Raw genomic sequence first — 15,418 nt, 5'->3', positions numbered from 1 at the left:
AAACATGTGCCGGACTCGCTCTTAAAGTTCAAGGCATCGAAATCTTCCAAATCTTCGCCGCCCCTACCATCACTAGCCGCTACTTCCCATAGTAGGAGCCGTTCTCTCCCCAAACGACACTCTCAAGGGCCATGCAACACAAACAGTCTGCAACAATAGAGGGTACCACTACTACTCCTCTACAGGACACCACTGTCCCCTCAGTGTTTCCTAGTTCCACTCAATAGACTCCAGAGAGTTTTGACAGGGTAATGTAGATAATATCCTGTTTTGTGGACTTCTTTGACTGCCACCCTGATGCACTTACTACCCTTAAGGGGCCCTCTCAAGGGGAAGCAGCTAAGGATCAACCAGCTGCCAAAAGACTACATTTAGAGCCCAGCACCACACCGGACATCTCTCAGGATCTATATTTAATAGACACCTCGGGATCTCAAGATCCTGCGTCACAAGGGGACCAAGATGATCCTGACATATATCACAACAATGTCTGTCATTCATATGCCGGACAATCGAGACCAGCCAGTGGCTGACTCCCCAGTATATAACGATCTAAAGTACAAGGAGCTCCTTCTCAAGGCCGCAGAGCATTTAAAAATAGACACACAAGAGGCCCAGGTGGATAAGGGCGTTTGTGGAAGACCTTCTTGGGGACAAGAGGTCTGCAACACAGTTAATTTCCCTCCTGCAATCCATTCAAAGACTGATTCAGCCTTCCTAACCCCTGCATTGAAAAGATGTTCAGACTGGCCCACTCTGACCCTCCCCATACATCAGGGGTCAATTAAAACGTGACTCTCCTGTTGTTGCCACCACATGGAAGAGGGCGGGTGCACAGCTAGCCTCTGCAGAGGCACCTCCTGATGAGAACACGAAAATGCACACTGGGCAAGAAAGTAACTTCTTCGGCTGCCTACTAGGCAAGAATTGCCAATAATACCACCCTTTTGGCCAGGTGCAATTGCCATAAGTGGCACCAAGTACTACAGCAAATTGAAACGGTCCCAGAGCCGTTTAACTCAGAGCTCTTAAACATGGTGTCTAAAGGTAAGCAAGTGGCCAACTGCATCCTAAAGAACAGCCTGGATGATGTAGTGGATAATGCAGGCCTGATAATAGCAGAAGGCACCTTAATTAAATGCCACGCCTGGTTAAGACAATCGTGCTTTAAGCACGAAACACAAGCCACCTTGCTAAACATGCCAATTGAACTTAATGCCCTGTTTGGTCAAATGATACCCTAAAATCCCTTGGCCAACTATCAAACAAGCCCTTTGAGCAAAGAGGCGCTTTTAACACAAGGCGATTTCGTGGGATAAACTCACAACGCTCTTCAACTCTAATCAACATGGCCAATCGTCATGGGGTTCCGAGCAGGCACAGTCCTTACAAAACTTTCAAAGGGGTTACAAAAGGTCTACAAGCGGAGGTAGGGCTTCCTCAGCCACAGGCTCCACCCCACAAAAACAATAACTCCCCGCTCCAGGTCCCCTCCCATGCCACTCCAGTAGGAGGTGGCATTTCACTATTTGCCCATGCATGGGAGGGGATCACCTCAGATAAGTGGGTGCTATCCACTGTAGTGGGCGGCTACTGTATAGAGCTTATATAAAGACCACCCAAATACCCGCCAAGATAAAATAAAACGATGCAAGAAGAACAGCGCATTTTACTAGAGGAGGTCAAGGCTCTGCTGGAGAAGGACGCCATAGATATCGTCCCAGCCGATCAGGTAAACAAGGCTATCTATTCAACGTACTTCCTTGTGCCAAAGAAAGACCTGACCGTGCACCCAATCCTAGACCTGCGACCAGCGAACACATATGTCAAACCACAAAAGTTTTGCATGACAACACTGCAGGAAGTTATCCCCCTACTGAAACAAGGGGACTACATGGCAACATTGGATATGTAAGATGCATACTTTCATCTAAATTCATATCCAAGTTTCATGTCAACCAGTCCATTGAACTACCCACTTTTTTCCAAAATCCATCTAACTCAGCTGAAAGGAGCCTTCATACACTAGATGTAAGGAGGGCAGTTCTGTACTATGTAAATTAGACAAAACCTCTAAGAAAGACAGATCAGCATTTTGTCTCCATAGCACCTGGCAGGGAGGGTGATCGCGTTTCCAGAAAAACGCCATCTCCAAATGGATAGTTAAGTTCATATAACTTTGCTATTCTCTATCAAAAGATCCTGCCTTTCACACCAAGAGCTCTCTACCAGAGGTACAGCATCTATTTTAGCATGTATTGCAAACGTCCCTCTAAATGCAAGGCAGCTTCATAGATTTCCATACATACCTTTTTTCAGCATTACTGCATTAACACATTTTAAAGCAGATTCACGGGTGGGACAAGCAGTGCTAAAACATATATTTGCTGCTGTACCTTCTCAAAACCCACCTCCTTCTCCAGCTACTGCTCGCAAATCTATGCATAGCATGTGATCTAAGCAGATCCTCAAGCTTCAGAAGGGATACATTACTCACCATAGTCGTATTTCTGATGCTTGTATCTGCTTAGGTTCACATGCGTCCACCCTTCCTCCCCTCCTGGAGCCAAAGGTGTATAGATGTCTTTTCTGGCTTTCTCCAGCATGGGATAGGGAATCCTCTGTAAAAGAAACTGTCACTTTAAAACTGTATTTCTTCTCTAAACCAATCATTGCACTCTGGGTCATACTGCCCCCATCCAATGGCAATCCTCTCCCTAAGCCCCGCCTCTGGCAGCCATCTTCAGATTTTTGCTGCACGCTTCAGATTTTTACTGCAAGCTTCATGTTGGGAGTCCTCGAGTTGTTCTCTGAGCTATTTTGTCCGTTTTCCCAGATTTTTTTATGGAAAAGTTATATTTTTGTTCCATCGGAGCCTGTGTGCGCCTATCTTCATCGGCCAGCAACTGCGATCCGTTGTCGGTGAAGTTGCACGCCCCTCAAGGGCAGTTGTACGTCAAAAGTTTCTGGAAGGCATATCTTGGGCCTACTTTGTGCCCTCCGACCATGACTGAGGAGAAAAAGGAGGGTGAGCAAGGAGGGACGGACACTTTTCATGCCCTGCAACCAATGCATGCTAAGGAACGTCTCTGTGGAGGACAAACATCATAAGTGTCTGTACTGCCTGAAGAAAACGAAGGAGGACAGCTATAGCAGGATGGCGGCATAGCTCAAGTCGAGGAAGGCCTCTGACCAGTGCTCCGAGCAGGGTTATGCCTCATCCAGGAACGGTCAGCCCGAGGAGCGGTCTCCCTCCGGGAGGAGGTCGAAGTCCTTTGAGGACACCCAATCCGTGGGGGGCCAAGAGCCGCAAGACTGATTCCACCGGATTCACTGCTGATGCGGGAAAGCACTGGCTCAGGCCCCGGTACACGTCCCTCTGGAGGGAAACAGGGAGTGGTTGAAGAGGCCCCAAAGCAGACCTCCAAGGCTTACGTTCAGCCAAGGATGTCTCATCCACGGATGACAACCAAGCGTCAGTCCATATAGTCTACGAGGACAACCGCGTGCTGGGCCTAGCACTCCACCTTTCCCTCCACAGCCGAGAAACATATCCATGGACATCCTGTCAACTCTCCACACCATAGTGATTTGGATCCAGCAGAGCTTGCCCCCTGGCACCTTCTGTTCTGCAGGCCCCTGACCAACCTCCGCGTAAGAAGAGGAAGCGTCACCAGACCCGCCGCAACAGCCTCCTCCTCCACGTTGTGACCCGACTCCACCAGCGGACCCGGATACACACATGGACACTGGTACAGAGACTACCACGGAAACAGACGAAGATGAGTGTTTCGTCCCAGCAGATGACAAATCACTGCACTTGGACGCCCCCCCCATAGTCTCTCCACCAGACTAGGTGGGATCATTCCACTCGATCTCCAAGGCCTCCAGGCTGTTCCAGCTTGTGCCTGAGGAAGCCAAGAAGGAGGGCATCCTGTATCAGCAGTGGCAGTACCCTTCTTGGACGACATTTGGGAGGAAAGCAGGCCCTCATAAAGCACCCATGCACGGCTCCAACCAAACGAGACAGGTTGCTAAAGAATTACAGGATGCCGGACTCCGCACCCAAGTGCTTGAGGTCACTGTAAAGACTGGTGGGGGTTATCTGTACTTCTGCCCTCTATATGGCACATTGGAGGCACATAGCACTGCCATTTACTATATTATTTACTTTTTATTTTTATTAAAATGTTTTTTGGTTTATATAATTAAACCTTTACATTTGTATTTATCAAAGAAAGAGCTAGATACATCGGTAAAACAGGAAAGACGAAAAGAAAGAAAAAGTCAGTTTAAGACATTGACGTTTCCAAAACAGAGGACAATATGAAACTAAATTTGGGATATAATGTCAATCCAAAAGCGAATCACAGCAGTAATCCTTCTTCGATTGTTTCCAGATCGTATAAGTGACCATCGCTCATCTGGATCCAAAGGTCTTGTCGAAGTTAAGAATAGCTGCGCAATTGCCATGCGGTTTCCTGCAAGTGCAGTACATTCCATCAAGAGATGGTATATTGTTTCAATCGAGGCCTCTTGCATACAGAATCTGCACGACAGATTGTGATTCGTGGAGCAGTTTCGGATCCCATTAATTTGCTGTGTAGGTAAAATATTCAGTCTTAGACGAAGGAATAGGTCGCTGATTAACCGATCTGGAAATAGGTTGAGATAAGGTGGAAGATCGTTTGTCGCTCTGATGTCATTTGAACAATTCAGCGCTGGTTTGTATTGTTTTTTAATGGTTTGGGTTCTTATCCAGTCCAATCTTGTTAATTGCAGTTTCGCTTTTTGCGGCCTATGTATCAAGGTGTCCATCGTGATGTCATTGTCGATCATTTGTGCTTGAACAAAATCTTTCCATTTGGTCAGAGCTACAGCATTGATATTCGTTAAATTGGCACGTAATATATCCCATGCAGGAATGTGGTCGTCATTCAAAAGTCCATTTGTTTACATTTTATTAAAGAACTCAGGGATTGCAGGCCCAGTTCAAATCTAATACTGGCAGCAGGGCCAGCATTTGGCAATGAGAGGACTTTTGACCAGAAGATACGTTCCAATTTATTCCATAAATCATCCTGAAGATTGATCATGGTCTCTCCGCCATATGTAAGGATTGGGGCTGCCTTCTGCTTGTAAAAAAGGATGATCGGTTTAAATGAGTATTTTCTTACTTTGGCTATTAAATGACCTGCCCAAGGTTGCTCAGTTTTAGTCTTGTTAATCCACATCCCCAAGTATTTGAATGTTTTGACTTGGCCGATTTCTTTTTTCACTATACAGAAAGAAAGGGGTAGTCTTAATTGCGGAGCCACATTCCGAAACGAGAGCCATCGCTTTAGTTTTTTTGATGTTTATTTCAAGCTCATTAGTGATCATGTAGTTGTGCATGTTGTTAAATGCAAGTTTCAGTCCTCTTGGAGTCTTTGAGAAGAGCACGATGTCGTCTGCGTATAATATCATTGGAATCAGTGTAGATTTCAGTTTCAGGGGTTGATTAAAGGAGAGGCTAGTGAATCTTCAAAATCTGAGGTGAAGAGATTATAAAGCGCACTTAAGAGCTTCCATAAGTCACGGGTATTACCTGGTTCCAGTGCTCGCAGCATGGTCTCTGCATCATGTTGTTTCGCTATCATCTTAGTATTTCATCCAATTTTCGAATTTTTGCTTGGCCTTTTTGATTTGAGCGTTCTGAGTAATGGAAGGGCCTTTTTTTAGTTTTATCCATTGCCTTAGCTCTTTCTTCCTTGCAGCTATAGTTGGATAATAGGCATGCTTGTGTTCATGTACTGACGTCGTTTTCTTGTTATTTTTCTGTTGTAAGTTATGAAGTAACCATTCACAATTTCATTTTATTGTCTTTCATTTTAGTGGAGCGGAAGATTTCAGGGAGTTCATTGATTTGCATGTTCCTTAGTTTGAATCGAGTATTTGCGTTATTTATGCCAAACTCTGGCAGTTCTAAGTATGTCAAGCTATGGCTTGGTGTCGGCCAGGCTCTTATTAGAATCTAGTGATCACTATCTTCGACGTAAATATTTTCTGCACATTGAATGGTTGACCGGATGGTACTTAATCGATATATATAATCAATGATTCCACTGCTCTGATCTCGTGACCATGTAATGGTGTAGGTTGGTTGTTGTGATAAATTGCATCGAGGCGTAGCATATTGCGTTGCAGCATCTCTTTAGATCATCTTCTTGCACGCTCTTCTAGTTTATACTCAAGTTCTTGGCCCGCTTTGGAGAACAAATGTATGTTCAGGTCCCCACAAATTATTAAGTTAATACCTGGGTAGGTGAGTGTAGCTTCATCCATTGTGGAGAAGAAGATATCTATAAAAAGTTCGTCCGTGATACTTTGGGGATTCCAGTATGCGTTAAGCACACCAAGATATTGATGCTCGTTGGATGGATGCCTAAGGGGATCGGAGTTGGTAGAATCAGATTCCTGGAGGAGAATTATGATCTGAATCCAGGGGTTAACAATGTCATGTTTAACTTGTTGCAACTGGGTGTCCATCCTGATTAGGGTCAAAAGTCCTGGGGAAGGACGTCCTTTTGGATTTAAAATCGCTAGATTCATGAATAGATTAAAGCCATCACACACCGGCTTTTGATGGAGCCATGTTTCCTGAAGGCATATCACATTGGCTGTTATGAATTCTGTTCTATTTTGTCTGAAAAGATGACGATGGCCTCTCGTGTTCCGTGAACAGACAGTGAGCAAGGTGGGAGCGTGGTCGGTTGGTTGCTAATGCTGAGACGTATCAAAATGTCTGAAGGAATCATTCATCACGCTCTTGATCGGATGACGATCCATCTGGTGGTATGAAAGCTCTTGCCTATCATTTTCGCTTACGTCAGAGTAGGTATAGTTTCTCTGATTGGTATTGGTGCTCGAAAATGATGAGCTACTTGATGTCGTAATTTGTGAATACATGGAAATTTCACTGGAGATGTTATGCAAGTTGTGGGGACATCTGAGTTGGCGTCAATGGTTCTCAGTTGAAATCCCAGAGTTTGAAAGGCAACTGTTTAAGTTGTAATTGTTTTTAGGATTTTATTAGAGCTACAATCAATCCATATTGAATCCATTTTATCTGGATTGGTGAATTCTACCAAATCGATATCCTTTGTTGTTATTGTGGTTAGGCCAGGTATGGCGTGTAGAAGCCGGAGAAAATTTGTTCGATTTAGGATCAGGGTTTTGTCATTTCTCCCCACTCTTTCCAGCTTCAATTTATTCCTTGTAGAGAAGTTTAATGGATCTATGCATTGTGGGAGTTTCAGAGAGACTGGTTCTTGCTGTAGTAATGAAGTGTCGTTTAATGATGTGTCTGATATCGCTGTACCATCTAGATTTATTCTAGACGGCGAGTCTTCGAGGTGCGCAGATGCTGCAGTAGGTGAGCCAGGTGAGGAGGCTGCCAAAGAGCTTTCAGAGCAGGTGTGTTCATAACAATCTATTGTCAGTTGAGAAGATGCATTCAATTGAGGGTCGTTATGAATACTTGGGTTCTTATCTGGATCCGAATACGTCGAGAGATTTATCAAAAGATCCAATGTTTCTGGATCTATGTCAACGTGTTGGGTACTTGCCTTAGTAGGTTCTTTGTTTTCAGATCGGTCTATCTTTGATAAGTGCTTACTGGATGGTATAGATTGGTGGGCTGCAGGAAGCGTTACATTCCTGAGGAAAGCTCTAGATCCCTTTTGTTGGTTTTTCCTTTGATGCCTTTGTTTGGGTGGATTAGGTACTTGTCGTTTGGATTCAAATATACTGAACATCTCTTTGGCCTCCAAAGAAGATTGTTTCATGTCGGTGGGCTTTCCAGGAGCCACGCTTACTGGAGCTTTGTCGTGCAGGGAAGGATCTTTATTAATCGGATCTCTAGGTCGAAATGCTATGGGGGTCGAGTCAGGCAAAAGTTTGTCCTTGGTAAGATCTATAAATGCCACTTTCTCACTGGCGTGTGTGATGAAAATTGAGAGATTCGAGTTGGCATGTTTGTTCAGTGGCAGTGCCTGAGGAGCTGTGAGGAAGAGGAAGATCAGTTGCATGTGTATTGGGATTTTGCTGATCCTGGGATTGACGGTAAGAATCCGTGGGTTTAGACATATTAGCTTGCATAAGATCGATAAGGGCGTCTGTAAAATTAGTTTTTTCTGCCCTGCCTTTGCGAGCTATGTCTGCTAAGCGTTGTTGCCACAGTAGGCTCGCTTCTGCTTCTACTTTGAGCCGAGCTTCTAGATTAAGCATCAGAGCTTCATGTATTTTTTGTTAAGTGAATATGGAGGCAAGAATTGTTAATTGATCTTTAGCAATTTTGGCTTGGGCTTTCTGGAGCTTCATAGAAGGTATTAATGCTTGGGTGCAAATTGGGGCGGGGGGGGGGGGGTGAAAGCTGCCACCCAATTAATTCCTATTTTGCAATCAGTCCAAAGAAGGATTCAACCTTCTTTGGAAACCCCAAACCAGACACGGGCAGTCAACCCGCGGGTTGAGAAACGTTTCCGTCCAGCGCCTTCTGACCCACTTTACATCAGTGGCCAGCTTAAGCCAGATTGGCTTGTGGTTATGATGACTCGTAAAAGGGCCAGGGATAAGGAGAGCAAAGAACTCTACACTAGGGAGAAAGGATTTTGGCAGCTTTCCAGACAAGGATTGCCAATGACTCGACACTTCTGGCAAGCTACAACTGCCACATTTTAGACAAGGTAACTACACATGTAGCTTCTGCTTCCGAACCTCCGAAGTCACAACTGGCCTTGGTAGCAGCAGATGGCAAGGCAACATCCAGCTGCATCTTGAAAAACAACCTTTATGCCGTAGACAAAGCGGGCAGGATTATTGCCGAAGAGACCATCATCAAAACCCTTCCACTATCCGCAGGGCAAGCGATAGTTACAACAGACGCATCACTCTCCGGTTGGGGGCTCATCACTTTCATCACATAGCACATGGCCTCCGTACTCGCGCTGTGTTCCCCCCAAAATCTCTTATGAACAAGGTGGTGAACAAGATTCACAAGGAACAGATGACGCTCATCCTAGTTTCTCCTATGTGGGCGAGACATCCATGGTATCCACATCTGAGTAAACTGGCGATGTGCGATCCCATCAAACTCCCACGCCAAACCAACTTACTGACTCAACACGAGGCAATTAACAGTGCACCCTCAACCTCACTCAATGAACTTGGCAGCATGGCTCCTGAAGTCATAGAGTTTGGACATCTAAACCTGCCACAAAGGTGTATGGATATCCTGAAGGAAGCTCGCAAACCAAACACCAGACACTGTTACTCCGACAAGTGGAGGAGATTTGTAATTTGTGCCAGTCCAAACAGATAAAACCTTTAGAATTTACTCCATCCCACATTCTCCATTATATGCTCCACTTGTTCGACTCAAGGTTAGTATTCGTCTGTATAAAGGTTCAACTGGTTTATCAGCTTACACCACCTCTCAAAGTAAAGTATTGTGGTGGAAAGTCCCCGTCATCAAAGCATTTGTGGGGGGAGTAAAGAGACTTCACCCTCCGATTTCAAACCCATCGCCAGGCTGAGATCTCAATGTAGTTCTCGCAAAGCTGATGGGACCTCCCTCTGAGCCTGTGCACAAGGCAAGTCTTAGCCGCTAAGAAGGTAGATTTATATGTAAGGTGTTCATTACTTCCATAAGAAGTGTTAGTGAACTTCAAGCATTGTCAGAGCCGGACCCTTTCTTTGTCGGCCACAAGGACAAATTGGTTTTACGCACACACCCTAGGGTTTCTCCTAAATTCATCTCCAAATTTCACGTAAGCCAATCCATTGAGCTACCGGCCTTCTTTCAGATCCCAACCAGCTCAGAAATTACTCCATACACTAGATGTAAGGAGGGCGGTCCTTTACTATGTAAACAAGACCAGACCGCTTAGAAAAAGAGACCAACTGTTTGTCTCCGTAGCAACAGGCAGAGAAGGGGCTCGCATTTCCAAAAATGCCATTTCCAGATGGATAGTGAGAGGCATACAGCTCTGTTACTCATTATCAAACAAAACACTGCCTTTTATAAAGTGAGCTCTTGGTGTGCCAAGAGCTCACTCCACAAGGGGTACAGGAGCTACTTTGGCCTTTATCACAAATGTCCCTCTAAACACCTTTTGCAAAGCAGCTACATGGAGCTCAGTACATATTTTCACTCTGCACTACTGCATTGACGCTCATTTCAAAGCAGATACACAGGTGGGACAAGCAGTTCTAAAACATCTATTTGCCGCTGGACCTTCACAACCCACCACCTTCTCCTAACACTGCTCGCTAATCTATGCATAGCATGTGATCTAAGCAGATTCCACAAGCCTCAGAAGGGATACATTGCTCACCGTAATCATATTTCTGATGCTTGTATCTGCTTAGATTCACCTGCGCCCACCCTTCCTCCCCTGAGAGAAGGTGCATAGATGTTATATGAGCTTCTCTGATACATATCTGCTTGGATACACCTGTACTCGCGCTACACTTCATGCTACCTCATGTCAGAAACAAAACAATCTGAGGAACCTCGACACGTGAAGGACCCTGGGTACAGTGGACGTGTCACTAGGGATAGTATTACTGGCACGCCCTGTTGGCGTCCCTTTTCGAGTTTCAAAAACTGTAATACTCTGTAGCTTCCACTAGATGTCGGCCTATGCATAGCATGTGAATCTAAGTAGATACAATCATCAGAAATGCTATTACGGTAAGTAATGCATGTCGTACACACACAATTCAATAACACTTTGTTCTCTGGTAATACTATGACAGATCTATACAATTCTGTGTAGTACCACACTTACCTTTAGATTCCTTTAAAATGCATCAACTGCTGGCAGTCATAATAGAGCATACAAGTCATTCAGTAAGGTGTATCAGCATAGATAATTAGGAAGGAAGGCAGGTTAAGCAATGTCAGAATGCTTTCTTTGGATATAGATGCACAATTCTGAAGGAGGGCCCCCCTACCTCGGCAACATGTAAAAAAAAAAAAAGAATTAACAAGCCCAGTCCATAAAATGCTCAAGCCTTGCTTCTTAATAAGTTCAACCACCCCAATGTACCTGAAGTGGAAGAGTTTCTTTGACGGTTCGTCAGCAATATCCTTAGAGGATGGACCCCCTTTGAAGGAGCCATTGATCCTCAAATAATAGTGCAACACTTGCAGTGATACAGCAGCTTAGACCTTTGTAGTGCTCCCATTAGCCAGCCAGGGGAAGGGACAGAGTCCTGGCTTCCCAGGACGTTGGTGAAAACAAGTTAACAGGCAATAGAAACCAAGAGGCCCTAGGGGCAATCTTGCCGTCTATCAGAAATGCACTGATTCCTATAGCAGGGCCTGGGTATCCCAAAATAGAGGATACTCAGAGCACCTGTCGCATAAGCATGAAGCTGCCACCAGCCCATATCCTCCTCTGTGGGCAACACATCGGTGCAAACGTACACTAGGGGTAAAGGGTTGTACCCCCACCCATGGGTTCCATAACAATATCCCAAGTGTCTCTGTTCACCACAAACAAAAAGAGGAAGAGCAGCACTGTCAGGGGTCCCAACTGGACTCCTGTGCAGAAAATAACACAACACTGATAGATGAGTAGAGGACAAGGACAGGGAGGCCCTGTCCCTCCAATGCATTTCCAGCATCAATGTCAGAACCGTCGCCAGACTGTAGTGTCGGCTTCCACAAGGAAGCATTCGGCCAACCCGGCGTCTGCATTGGCAGTCCCCCCACGGACAGAAAAGGGAAGAAGATGGATGCCATGGGGAGGAGTCATCTACATGGCGGCATCCACGGTCAAGGCGGCTAATGCTTTGCCTTTCTTGGCCTCATACAACAGAGAGCTTCGGTATAAGCTGGGACCATTCCAGAATTCCTCCCCGACAAGAAAACTGAAGCGCTCGCCCTTTTTCAGGAAGGATAGGTAGCGTCAGACAATGCCATTACAGTGGCAGTGGACATGGCTGACATGGGTTTCCGACAGAGGGAAACAGTTTGCCTTCGGCAGGGATAGTTGAAGGGCACAAACCTTGGCCAGGACTTTCATGCGAAGGTGCTGTACATGCCTTTTGATAGCGAATATATGTTTGGGAAGGCGGTCGACGAATCCCTTCAAGCCATAAAGACAGACACAGAGACGACACGGTCCCTTGGCACTCTACAGCAGCAGAGCTAGTCTTTTTTTGCTCCTCCAGGCGAAAAGTGAGCAGCTCTTCCAAGGTATACTCCACATCATACAGGTAAACCTCCCTGATCCTCCACACAGGAAGCCTACAGGGGTTGCTCCCAGGCCTAAGGCAGCAGAGGTCAGCGTAGCCGTCGCCCACAGGGCAGGGTGCCGATGCCCAAGCAAGCCTGAACTGGTCAAAATGTCAGGCCCCCACTCGTGCACCGCGGTGGGAGGTTGGCTGATGAGGTTAGTGAGTGGAAGATCACCACCGACATATGGGTGCTGAACGGTCTCGCCCAGGGACACACCTTGTAGTTCAATGTAGGTGCCCTCCTATTCCACCGGTTGCTCATCAGGAGAAGCACATCCCTCATCTTCTGGAAGAAGTGCGAGCCATGTTAGGAAAAGGGATGATGGAGCTAGTGTCCCATTGACTCCGGGGCTTTGGAGTCTATTCCAGATACTTTCTGGTCAGGAAGAAGACAGGGGGAGACCCATCCTGGACCTGCGCCGTCTAAACAAGTACATGAAATCCCAGCAATTCAGGATGGTTGCGTTGCAGCATGTGCTCGGACAACTGAAGGAAGGGGATTTCCTGACGTCATTGGACCTAGAGGATGCTCATGTCCCCATCCACAAGAAAATCTGAGGTTCCTACGGTTTGTGGTACAAGGTCAGCACTCCCAGTTCAAGGCCCTACCTTCTGGCTTAGTCAGCCCCAAGGGTGTTCACAAAATGCCTGGCCCTGGTGATGGCACACCTGCGTCTGCAGGGAGGGCACGTTTACCTGAACGATTGGCTGATACGAGCCTGCTCCCGGGAACTGGCCGACAAACACACGAAGGAGACTGTTCGGCTACTGACAGAGCCGGGGTTCTGCGTGAATATATACCAAAGTCATGCTTAATGTCATCACAGAACGTGCTGTACCTCGGCGCCAGACTCGACACAGTGGCTTGCCTAGCATCCCCCTTGGAGGAGAGACTTTACTTTTTACTTTACTTTAATACATTTATACTGCACAGCCATAGACCCGTGGGTGTGAGGGCGCGGACAAGACGGACAAGAACAGAGAACAAAAGAAAGCAGTCCCGAGATGCAGTAGAGACAGAGAGGGCATAAGGCGAAGAGAAAGCAGAGACTAATTAAAGAGCAGGGTCTTGAGCTCTTTTTTGAAGGTGCTCAATGACAATGGATTTCTTAAGTGAGTTGGCAGAGTATTCCAGAGCATGGGAGCCACACAGAAGAATGCTCCCGCTTGGACTTTGCATCTGGGCTGAAAGAGGAGATTTTGATTGTTAGAGCTTAGGTTTCTATGACAAGGTTTTTCCCTGATGTGCTTTTGCAGGTAAGGGGGCATAGTCCCCATGCGACACTTGCAGGTAATAACCAGAAGTCTAAAGGAGATTCGCGCCTCTACAGGGAGCCAGTGAAGAGCCCGTCGTGCTTCCATTATGTGAGAGTGAAAGGAGAGGCATGTCACGACTCTCAATGCTCTGTTTTGTACCACTTGAAGTCTACTGATTGTTGATTTGCTATCCCCTGCCAGAAGGCTACAACAGTAGTCTAATTTAGAGCCTATTATGGTTCGTGCAATTCACTCTGCATTCTGTTGAGAGATGTATGGTCTAAAGTGAGCCAGTAATTTGGTGTAATAGGATGCAGATGCGACCGTGCAGCCTACATAGGCCTTCATATTTACTGACTAGTCCAACACTGCTCCCAAGCGGCCATTCACGGGAAGGTACAGCGATTGTTGTCGGCGAAGACTGCCAGAGTTTGGGCCATCAAGTCTTTGCTGGGCATGATGTCCTGCATCTACCTTCTATCTCTGCAGGTTGCAGCTGCGACCCCCCTACAGGAATTCTTGGATGCACGTTGGATACAAGTGTCTGGGAATTTTGCAGACAAGATCCCCCTCAACAGGGAGTTCCAGTGGGCAATAGAGTGGTGGGGGGGTAGGTTCCCACATCGCCCAGGGGACGGGATTTAAAACCCTGCCATGCCAGGAGACTGTCACCATGGATGCCTCTCTGGAAGGTTGGGGAGCTCAACCCGGATGTCTACACACCCGAGGTCTGTGGCTTCCAGAGGAGAAGGATCTGCATATCAACATCCTGGGGTTATGGGCAGTGTGCTGGGCCCTTACGTCTTTCCTACCATCTCTAAGAGGCAAGGTGGTGAAGATCTTCATGGACAACACCACCACCATGTTCTACATCCGGAAACAAGGATGCATGCGATCCCCAGCGCTCTCCAAGCAAGCTCAGGACTTGTGGCATTGAGCAATCGGACAGGGAATGTTCCTCATCACGTTCCGGCTGGCAGGTGTGAAGAACACCATTGCAGACTCCCTCAGCAGGGAGCTCTGCTCCTGCCACAAGTGGGACTTTCTGTTCGTCAAATGGGGCAGTCCTCCGATCAATATTTTTACCACAGCGGCAAACTCAAAGTGCCAGAAGTTTGCCAGCAGGTTCCACCGACCGCGGAGCATGGGGGACGTGTCGTCCTCCCCATGGGAAGGTCAGTTTCTGTCCGCCTTACCCCCCAGTTTTCTCTCCTGCTACGTGTGATCAACACACTCAGACAGTTTCGGTGCAAAATGATACTCATCGCCCCGGTGTGGCCGAGGCAGATTTGGTATCTGGACCTACTCAACCAGTCGGTGTCGCCTCCAGTAAAGTTACTGATACTTCAAGTTCTGCTCACCAGGGAGGGAAGAGCAATCCTTCATCACAACCCAGGATCTCCGAACCTGAAGCCATGGCTCCTGCAGCCTTACAGTTTGGAGCTTATGAGTTGCCAGCAGACTGCAAGGAGGTATTCGCCAAAGCCAGGGCGTTGTTGACTCTTAAGTGCTACGCCCATAAGTGGAAGCTTTTCCAGTGCCTGCTGTGCTGTTGGGAATCCGTTCCCTTTAACCTGCCTCCTCCCCCTGCTGGTTTCAATAAACCTCCACAGTGCAAAGCACAGGCGCGAGAGTTGGCGTTTGTGTTAACTGGAGTTAACACGGAGGGACGAGATGGGAGCAAGCCTGAAGGCCGCTCCCGGCCTGAAGACACAGAATCAGATAAAAAGTTACGTGGTCGCTCCGCGTGGCTCTGTCAGTGCGATCGTGTCAGAGATGGAGTTGGAATCCTTGGAGCTGTTCGACTCTGAAATAAACCCGGAACAGACGTCTATCATGCAGACAGAGGTGAGCTAGACAGAGAAATCTATAC

Source organism: Ambystoma mexicanum, chromosome 1p (assembly GCF_040938575.1).
Source record: "Ambystoma mexicanum isolate Mex_15411 chromosome 1p, UKY_AmexF1_1, whole genome shotgun sequence".
In the NCBI taxonomy this organism is placed as follows: domain Eukaryota; kingdom Metazoa; phylum Chordata; class Amphibia; order Caudata; family Ambystomatidae; genus Ambystoma; species Ambystoma mexicanum.
This window is presented reverse-complemented; position numbering follows the sequence as displayed.